Source organism: Podarcis melisellensis (assembly GCF_964234715.1).
Source record: "Podarcis melisellensis genome assembly, chromosome: 7".
In the NCBI taxonomy this organism is placed as follows: domain Eukaryota; kingdom Metazoa; phylum Chordata; class Lepidosauria; order Squamata; family Lacertidae; genus Podarcis; species Podarcis melisellensis.
Genome location: NC_138539.1, coordinates 57,769,472 through 57,779,489, shown reverse-complemented (window position 1 = coordinate 57,779,489; position 10,018 = coordinate 57,769,472). Strand labels below are relative to the sequence as shown.

Below are 10,018 nucleotides of genomic sequence, written 5' to 3'. Positions count from 1 at the left end.
ATTATTCATTTTGCTACGTGTTTACTTGGGAATATATCTCATTATATAATATATATATATTATAATGAGAATATATATCATTATATAATAATAATAATAATAATAATAATAATAATAATAAGAAGAAGAAGAAGAAGAAGAAGAAGAATGTATTATTTATACCTCACCCATCTGGGCGGCTCCCAATCGAGTGTTAAAAACAATACAGCATTAAATATTAAAAACTTCCCTAAACAGAGCTGCCTTCAGATGTCTTCTAAAAATAGGATAGCTGCTTATTTCCTTGACATCTGATGGGAGGGTGTTCCACAGGGTGGGTGCCACTACCGAGAAGGCCCTCTGTCTGGTGAGAGCAATAATCACTATAAACACGAATAAAGCTAAGGTGTAAATGTATTGTTAACTATTATTATTATAACTGATGGTGATAAACTTCACTTATGACTGATGAGAATGTTGAAAACCTCTAATTTTAAGGAAATGTAATTCTTTCATTTCCAATGCTGTGATTCTTTCATTTCCAGTAATGAAACCATCTTTCACAGATGCATTGTGCCTATGACTTTAAAAGTTATGTGCTGGGGTGTGGGGGTGGGAAGCCATGCCTTCTCTGGTATATGATGAATCCTCTCCACATGGCTGTGCAGACTTAGCATGCATGCACCCGAGAGCAGCGTGGTACTCGTGCAAAGCGCAGCACTGGAAGTAAAGCACTCAGACTTTCCATCCCCTGAGCTCTGAAAGCTCGCAGCCCTCATCCCCCATAATACCCAGATGCCTGGGTTTGCAGATTGCACGCACGTTACTTGAAGCAATACACACTTGCAGGCGGCAGCTCAGCCAGGTGAACCAAAATTAAAAACCTCCCTCTGGCAAAGCTATTAGAAGCTGTGCCAAGCTTGTCTCAGCTGGAAACAGCCTTTTTCCATATCTTATGGAGTTCATATGAATTGTTTTCTCTTCCAGGAGGTTGTAAATTCTCTGGGTCAGCAGATAAAACAGAGGGAGGGAGGGAGGAGAACCACCCTCAAATGAAAGACATTTATTCTTTTGCTTAAAACGAGCTCCCAGCATTTTATTGAAATCAGATGCCATGTATGGTTTACTTCAAGGATGTTTTGCAGAAGCCAACTGCAGAGTGCAATAACTCTGTGGAACACAAACACACAGCGTTCCCACCCAGCAAGCCAAGGTGTAGTCAGAGCTGATTCAAGGGAAAGGTACCTGCTGAACAGACAGGAAGAGCAAACACGTAACGGATTTTATCTCTTTTACTACATGTATAGCCTGTCATTTTCTCCAAAGAGCTCAAGACACCACACATGGCTCCTCCTCTCTCAATATTATCCTCATCAGAATTCTCTGAGGTAGGATAGGCTGAGAGACAGGGGAGCCAACATTGGGGTTAGAAGGGGCTTCGGCCCCCTCCATATTGGTGGGCAGCGGGCTGAGCCCCCCAATATTGAGGGGGCCAACATCCCCCGCCACTGCAGGGCACCCTCCGCATGACCCAACCCCAGACCGGGAGCCCAGGAGCTGGGCAGGGACTGGGATGGGCCAAGGTGAGGGCAAATATCTCCCTCTGTGCTTTCCGCTGGGCGCCATCATGTGACACATCATGTGACACATCAGCGCCCCTGCTGAGAGATCATGACCAACCCTAAATCACCCAGTAGGCTTTGCAGATGCATGACCATTTGAATCCAGGGTTTCCCAGGCCACAACAACGCCATACATTGAAAGTGCATTTATATGACTTCCACCGTCGTGGCCTTCTTCAAGGAATCCTGGGAACCATAAATTGTTCAGGGTGAGGGGGTATACTACAGTTCCCAGGATTCTTAGGAGGAAACCAGTTAAAGTGATATAAATGTGTTTTAAATATATGGTATGAATGTGACCGTGGTCTCACACAGGGCTTTTTTTCAGTCAGAACTCACCGGAACTCAGTTCCGACAGCTCTCAGGTGGGCGCCATTGCCATTCTACAAAAATGAGGGTGCTCATTTTCTAGAAAAATAGTACTGGTCTTACACTCTAACCACTGCACCGCGCTGGCTCTTTGGCATAGTTGCCCTTTCTTATTTGATTTGGTTGCATTCAAGTTTCTTCCCCCTCCCCTCTCCAGTTTTTCCTAAGATCATTATCCAACTCCCCTTCTATTTCTCATTTGATCCTGACCTCCGGAGACACTGTTGCAGGAGGGAGCTGCATGCCGGAGTGAGAGAAAAGACTGTTTTTTAATGCTTTTAGCAATGTGACCTTAGGTATTGATTTAGAACCTGCTGCAGCGCTTCAGTGCAAAAAGGGAACTGTGGTAATTAAGTTAGTATCTGCACTTTCTAAAATAGTGCTGAATTGCAACAAAGAGAGAGAGAGAGAGACCCCTTTATTTCCTCCCTGCTGTCTCTCACTGAATGCAAATGCAGACACTGCCCTCTGACCCTGTGCAGCTTTCTTCAGCTGCAGCTGTGATTTGTCTTCTATTTATGCCTTTAGGTAGGGGATGGATGGAGTCAAATCCATTCCTTCTGCTGCCCAGCTTTCTCTTCCCCAAACGGGCACTGAAGCATTTTTACACCCTACCTGACTTAATCACCCCCCTGAGATTTCTAATCGCAGAAAGAAAAACAGAAACTTGGGGAGGCTGGGATACACATAAAAATGGTTCTGATGGAATTGCTTTCCCCCACTTTCCGTTTATGCACGGAAAGACTCCTATCTCAACAAAGTGCATTAAATATAAAATAAAAAAATCTTTACAAAAGAGATGTGATAAGGCCAGCATCCTGAAAAGTCTGTTTTTGTATTATTTCATTAGCAAAGCAGAGCTGCTAAAGGTAATGGCAATAAAACCCTGAGTACCTTGGGGTAAACATGCAAATGACATGCTAATGTATGCAGATTAGCCCACCATGTTCAGTGTCCATAAACCCCCCACTAAATGCAGCTAATTAAAGATAGGTAAGTTGCTGCTGCCTGGCATTCTGCAGAAGGCAGTATATTATCACAATTATACTACCAGTGCCTTGGGGAATCTTGTCTTATATCTACCTTTCCAAATAACTTTCTTCTCCCTTTGATTTTTTTCCCCCTACTGCAAAAGAGCAACCGCCTCTTTTCTTCTTTTCTCAAAGATTCAGTGTAAGTGAACTGTAAAATTTAATAATGAAACAAAAGACTGGTTCTGCAAATACTGTTGAATGTGGTGCAATTGAGATCAGTAGGTGTTAAGCATGAACTAAAAGTTATTTTTCAGAACAGATATAAAGAGAATCCCAGGATTAAATCTTACTTTCTCTCTCTCACACACCTGAGTCAACTCTAAGCCAATTATTATTATTATAGAACTGAATCATTTTTACTGACTAGCAGCCCAAAGCTCTGGCCTGTTCTTAGAGATCTGAAAATATGAGGGTGTTGTAAATATTTTCTAATTGCACAAATGCCTATTTTTAGATGCAGCAGAGTATATTTGTTTTTATAATAATTTGCATATTTTTAAATGCCATATTATGGCTCTAAACGCTGTTTTGTGCCTGGAGCCCACAGGAATTGGCTGGGTTTAAGGAGCTCAGTTGGTGAATGGATCCATTGTGTGCCCTTGGTTTTGAATAAACCAGGTTGTCAGTCCTTGAGCAGAGTGAAAGCTACAGTACTTGGTGGCAAGAGCTTCGAGGCATTTTCCTTACAGATAGCTTTAAATTCGTTTCCTGACTCGAAGACCAAGCTGTGGGATAATGCAAATGAGCAAAGGCCTAAGCCTGCTCAAGTATTCAGAAGTATTCCTGTGACAGCAGAAGAAAATTAGAGCTCAATACTATACATGTTTACTCAGGTATGAATCCCATTGAATTCAGTGGGGCTTACTCCCATGTAAATAGTTATAGGATTGCAGCTGGAGCCTTACTTAGTTATTCTACTGAGGCCACATTGTTCTGCCTCAGTCAGTGATATCAGTGCTTACTTAAACATGATATCAGTGCTTACTTAAACATTTAGGCACACATTTAGGCACACATTGAGACCCTGTGGTGAGTTACATGTTGTTTGTGCCACAGTTCTGAGCCTGTGGCAAAATTTCTTTCTCTCTCTCTCTCTCTCTCTATATATATATATACAGTGGTACCTTGGGTTAAGTACTTAATGCGTTCCAGAGGTCCGTTCTTAACTTGAAACTGTTCTTAACCTGAAGCACCACTTTAGCTAATGGGGCCTCCTGCTGCTGCCACACTGCCGGAGCACAATTTCTGTTCTCATCCTGAAGCAAAGTTCTTAACCTGAGGTACTATTTCTGGGTTAGCGGAGTCTGTAACCTGCAGCGTATGTAACCTGCAGTGTATGTAACCACTGTATATCACACTTCAACAGTTGATGCATCGAGAGGGGATGCATAAAATGAGGGAGTGGAAGAAAACATGCAAGGCAGTGGATTCCTGTACACATTACAACACAAGTGAGGTTTAATGTGATATTACCAACAAGCAGAAAAATGGAAAGCTGGATTTTGATAAGATTGGGAACAGTGGGACATAGAGAATGTGAATCAACATTACCAGCAGCTTGAAACCCCACCTTATCATCAGTTCCCTCCTGAATGAATTGCATGTAAGAACACTCCTCACTTCGCCTCATACTTTCTTTCTCTCGTCTTTCCAAGTTTAAAAAGATACAGTGAAGGACTTCAGAATTCTGTTGCCAAAGTCTGCATCCTTACAATAACATTCAGCAGCCTGGTGCCATCCAGATGTTTGGGACTAAACTCCCAGCATCATGCTGCCTGGGGCTGATGGGTAGAGCTGTCAATTTAAGTTTTTCTTCAGTTTCTCATTTCCCTCCCAATCTTAATTTCAGTATAAATTGCTGTGCAAAGCAGCTGCAGCAGCTGAGTTGTGTCACCAGTGGGACTCTGTGGGGCATGACTGACATTCTCCACCCCCCAGGTTTTGGCAGTTTCTTGTGTCTGGCTCCTCTGCAAACTTACATAGTTCTGAAGACCTGCCATATGACACCATCAGTCCATCATTAGACAATGGAATACTGCCTGCGCCATACATTGCTGGTGACTGTTATCTTTTTTCACACATTCACTGGATTGATCCATACGTATGTGCGGTAACAAGCAGGAACATACCAGCTCTGCCCTTGCTTCAGACCTCAATATGTTCAGCTGAACATTGGAACACAAGGTACGCTGTATTATTATGCGTTTTCTGTTCACACAGTTGGCAACAATGCAAAAAGAAGTTCCCCAACTCATTCATATGAAGCCTACAGTATGTGTCTTCATGTATGTGTCCAGACCTTCAATTAAAACGTAAAAGGTAAAGGACCCCTGGAAGGTTAAGTCCAGTCTAAGGCAACCATGGGGTGTGGCGCTCATCTTGCTTTCAGGCTGAGGGAGCTGGTGTTTGTCCACAAGCAGTTTCTGGGTCATGTGGCCAGCATGACTAAACTGCTTCTGGCATGAAGAGTACCAGAGCTAGCTTGGAAACGCTGTTTACCTTCCCGCCACAGTGGTACCTATTTATCTACTTGCACTGGTGTGCTTTCGAACTGCTAGGTTGGCAAGAGCTGGGACAGAGCAATGGGAGCTCACCTTGTCATGTGGATTTGAACTGTCGACCTTCTGATCGGCAAGCCCAAGAGGCTCAGTGGTTTAGACCACAGTGCCACCCATGTCCCTTTTAGATCTTCAATTACTGTAATGTGAAAAGCGGGTGCAGCCCTCCCTCTCCTTCGTGGATTCAGTGAATTGGTCATTAATCTGTATGAAGGCCATGATTATAGAGCTGTTTTCCCACTTGAAGATACCTGCAAATATGTATTTCTTTAGATTTATGGGTCACCCAAGCTTCAGGGAAGGTAAACATTCCATAATTCATTTGCTCTCTGTTCACTATTGCTGTGGGTCTGCTCTTACTTCTTGTACAAGAACAGTGACTTCAGGAAGGCCACCCAGGGACTCAGCAGCTGAGCCGGGAAAGGTTTTGAGTTCAGGTTCAGAAGAGTGACTGTGGTTGACTTGGGAAGAGGAAAAAAGAGTTCCGTCTTGTAAAAGTCGTTTCTGCCCATTTAAGAAGCACTTCAAGGGAGTGGCAGCACTTCTTTCGATTAAGCCTTATTCGCGGGGAAGGGACAGCACAGAATCTGCTGATATTGGCAGAAATGGCCTTGGCTTCTTTTCGATGCTTCCCTTGATGAGTGTTTAAAGAACAGCTTTGGATCTGGCAGTCAGAGGACTTTTCCCACTTGTTTTACTTTTAAATATTCTTCAAAAGCTTCAGTGGCCTACAGAGCATCACTTTGATCCTTCAAGCATATTCACCACAGAGGCTTACGCCTGCCTCGGACGATGCTCAACTCATTTCCTATCCATATTCAAGTTTCTAATTATTACTCTCAGGCACAAGGTGCTCTCAGCCTCCACCCAAACCACTGAATTTATGAAAGGATAGATGGGAATTTGGGCTGCAGATGGGTAGGATGAGCCCTCTGATAAATGGAGTGGAGACTACCTTACCTGGGCAAATGGGGCAGTGTCCCACCAACCTCAGCCAGTTCCCACCTGCCTTCCTTCTTACTTACAACCAGTCCAGAGGGGGTAACACTGTCTGCCTTATTAGGAAGAAGATGGAGACAAACTAGAATCATTTGGCTCTGCTTGCCATTGGTTCTGGATCCACCTACTGCTTGACCTTCCTGCTTTCCTGTGCCAATGGGCACCAGCCACTACTGGCTAAAGGCAAATTAGTTTTAAGTTAGAGCATTCCCCCCCCCCCCCGCCTGATGTGAGCACTGTTCTGTTGCCCACAGTCTGTTAATTTCAAATCAGAACACCAAAATGTGAGTGCTATAGCTAAACCATTGGTATTCAGGTAGTGAGTTGTCAGAGCCTGACCCTCAATTCCCCATGTACTCCATAAGCAATGGTAGTTCCTAACCAGACCCTGATATCATCTTTTGAGGCTCTCCTTCGTGTCCCTCTTCCTCGAGAGGTTTGGAGGGTGACAACACGAGAACAGGCCTTCTCTGCAGTGGCTCCCCATCTGTGGGATGCTCTCCACAGGGAAATTCACCTGGTGTCTTCAAAACATTCCTTTTTAATCAGGCCTTTGGTTGATCTGATTTACATCCTATGCCCTCTTAAAATGTGTTTTTTTGTGGGGCGGGGGCATTGGGTTGTTGTTCTTATTTTTATTATGTATTTTTTTGTTTTATATCTTGATTTTATTCTGTGAACTGCCCTGAGTCCCCTGGGTATAAGGAGGATGGATGGATGGATAAATAAATAAATAAATAAATAAATAAATAAATAAATGTTCCTGAGGATGCCCACTCCCCTTTTCCTCCATAGTGAGAAAAAGAAGGCCACTTTGCTGGAAGAACTTGCTCATCATGACTTCAACTCCTTGCTCAGTGGTAAAGCTTACTGACTGAGCATGGGCCAGTTGAAATCTCTCAGCCGACCCAACCTCACAGGACTGTTGTGGGGAGAAACAGGCACACTGTCCTGAGCTCCTAGGAGGAAAGGTGGCAATGAAAAAAATTAAAATATTCTAATTTGGGACAGCAGTTCCTCCTCAAAGGCCGTGCTATTCAATATATTTAGTAAATCCTTACTGGCCTATAGTGGGTATGGGTTCCTTACCTTTCCATACCTTTGTCAGAGGTTTTATCATTCAGAATGTGAATTTAAACTTCACAGCTCTACTATCCTTGTCGCTTGGGCGAGTGGTGAGAAGACTGCAGTGAGAAGATATTTTGATGGCAAGTTGAAGTACACTGGATAGCACTTGATCTTGCTGATGGTCTAACATGAACCCTGGTGTTGGAGTAGGAACCAACAAAACTAATTTTAAGTCTGAACAATTGTCCTACAACCAGAGGGTGATAGTGGTTCTAACAAACTTATAAACCCTGGTTCTAACTGGTGAGCCTCTTAGATTTCAAAGGAAATCATGCTGATTGGACAGTTTGCAGTTAGTAAGCATCAGTGAAACAGGTGAACAGAAGAACAGGCACTGCTTGCCGACAGAAGGACATGCCTTACCAAAATTATGACCACCAAATCTGAACAATCCACTGATGAAAATTTCCTTTTCTTGTGACCAAATATGATTTTTAAAATGCACACTTTTGGTTACCAAACTCTGTCTTTAGCTCAGCAGAATGGAGCATTCTGCTCTTCCTCCTGAAATCAGCCCACTGAGGTGGGTCAATATATTTCCCCGATAAAGAACATAAACATATTAACATATGAGTAATACATATCAGTGTGATGTTGCAGCAATGTGGAGATTTTGTACAGCAGCTGATATTCCCAGTGACCTTGTAATATGGATGAAATCCAATATTAGAACCTGAAAGGGGTTATTAGGGAGAGGGGAGGGAAAGCCGGGCAAGATTCTTTTGCACAAGTGGCCTTTGTAGAAAGAAATAAGAAATGAAATCCAGCCACCTGCTGCAAGGCATGGCTATCCAGGCACCAGTCTGACCCCCCCCCCTCACTTGACCTGCTATGACACCGCCCAGGCTGTACACATAATGCAACCCAAACATCTGATCTCGCAAACCGCACTGGAAAGTGTGAGCAAGTACATTGGCACATCCCTCACGTACTATGCTGCGATGTTTTCTTTCTTTCTCCATTGGATTGAGCCATTCTGCAGCGGGAGCTTTTAATAGACCGAAAGAAAAGAGATCTATCACAAGACTGCCCTGGTCTTGCACCCTTCGTTTGTTTTAAGCTGGAGTGACCTCAGAGAGCACAAGACTAGTCCTCCTGCCCGGCCCTTTTCAAACCCAAGCCCGTCTCAAAGGAGTCTTGTTTTCTTGCTGGCTTTCGCACACCAAGGCACTGTTGTGTGACTTTAACATTGTAAATTATGTCTGTTTAAGAAAATGTCAGTGTTTTTTAAAAACAGAATAACAAGAACTGTGGAAAGGCCGGGCTGTGCATTTTACTCCCAAAGTTTGAATGCAAAGAGAATGGTACATTCATCATTCTAAACCAGCAGGAAAAGAGACGAAAGATGGATGCACAATGCAACTTCAGTCCCAAGTAACGTGATAGCTGTTTCTTTTCTTTAAAGCAAGCTTATCTGGGACATGTTAGTGCTCATAATCTGACATCTGAGGCACTATCAATGCAGGTCTCTACTTACAAGCAACTGAAATGTTGAAAAGTCTATTTCTTAAAAATTGAGGTTGCTTCCATATGATATGCTACATTAACCAGGGGGTTGCTTGGGGTAGGAACATTTTGTGGTCCTCCAAATAGGATGACATGGGCACCCCATTGCCAGCTGTTTTTGTGTTTCCCCTTCTTCAATCAACGTCATCATTTTTTTTTTAGTTTTACCTATGTTGGGAGCAGTCATCTAACTATGCTTGCCATTGCATTGGCTTTAGGCTTACTATATCCTACATACTGGGGTGTTTAATGTGAACATAGCTCTGTGTGTATTTTGGTTTAGTGAATATTTCAGGACAATAGTGCAAATTGCTTCTTGCCTGTTGGTCCCCCCCAGGCACACACCTTAAGACCCATGTGATGATGATTGGTTGCCAGATCCAGAGCCCATGTAGGTGTACAACCTGATGAAGATGGAAGATGGGAAGGTAGGACCCAGGGAAGTCTGAGTTCAGTCCCTCCAGGTGTCCCTGTTTTCCAGGTACAGGCCCAGATTTACAGAAGCCGTCTCGGTTTCTTCTTTGATCCCGGAATGTCTCGCTTTTCCTTATGACGTCTGTATTTTCACCAGAGTAATGTTGAAGGGTATGATAGGACATCCCTATTTTCATTGGAGAGATGTTGGAGGATATGGCATTATGCCACCCCAAGCCAAGGAGATAAGTAAATTACAATCTTTAGAAGACACCTGGAGGCAGGGAAGTTTTTTTTAATGTTTCATATTTTATTATGTTTTTATTTATGCTGGAAGCTGCCCAGAGTGGATGGTGCAGCCCAGTCAGATGGGCGGGAAACAACCACAACCACCACAACAGAATAAAGG

The 10,018-nt window shown here is 43.4% G+C and overlaps 1 long non-coding RNA gene across 1 annotated transcript; it reads left to right on the top strand.

Annotated features, from left to right (window-relative positions):
* Positions 1-1,106: 1,106 nt before the first annotated feature.
* On the top strand, positions 1,107-6,749 carry LOC309374330. Its single transcript, XR_014170529.1, has 3 exons — positions 1,107-1,252; positions 5,225-5,316; positions 6,626-6,749. It is a non-coding gene; the product is annotated as an uncharacterized lncRNA (long non-coding RNA).
* The last annotated feature ends 3,269 nt before the right edge of the window (positions 6,750-10,018 follow it).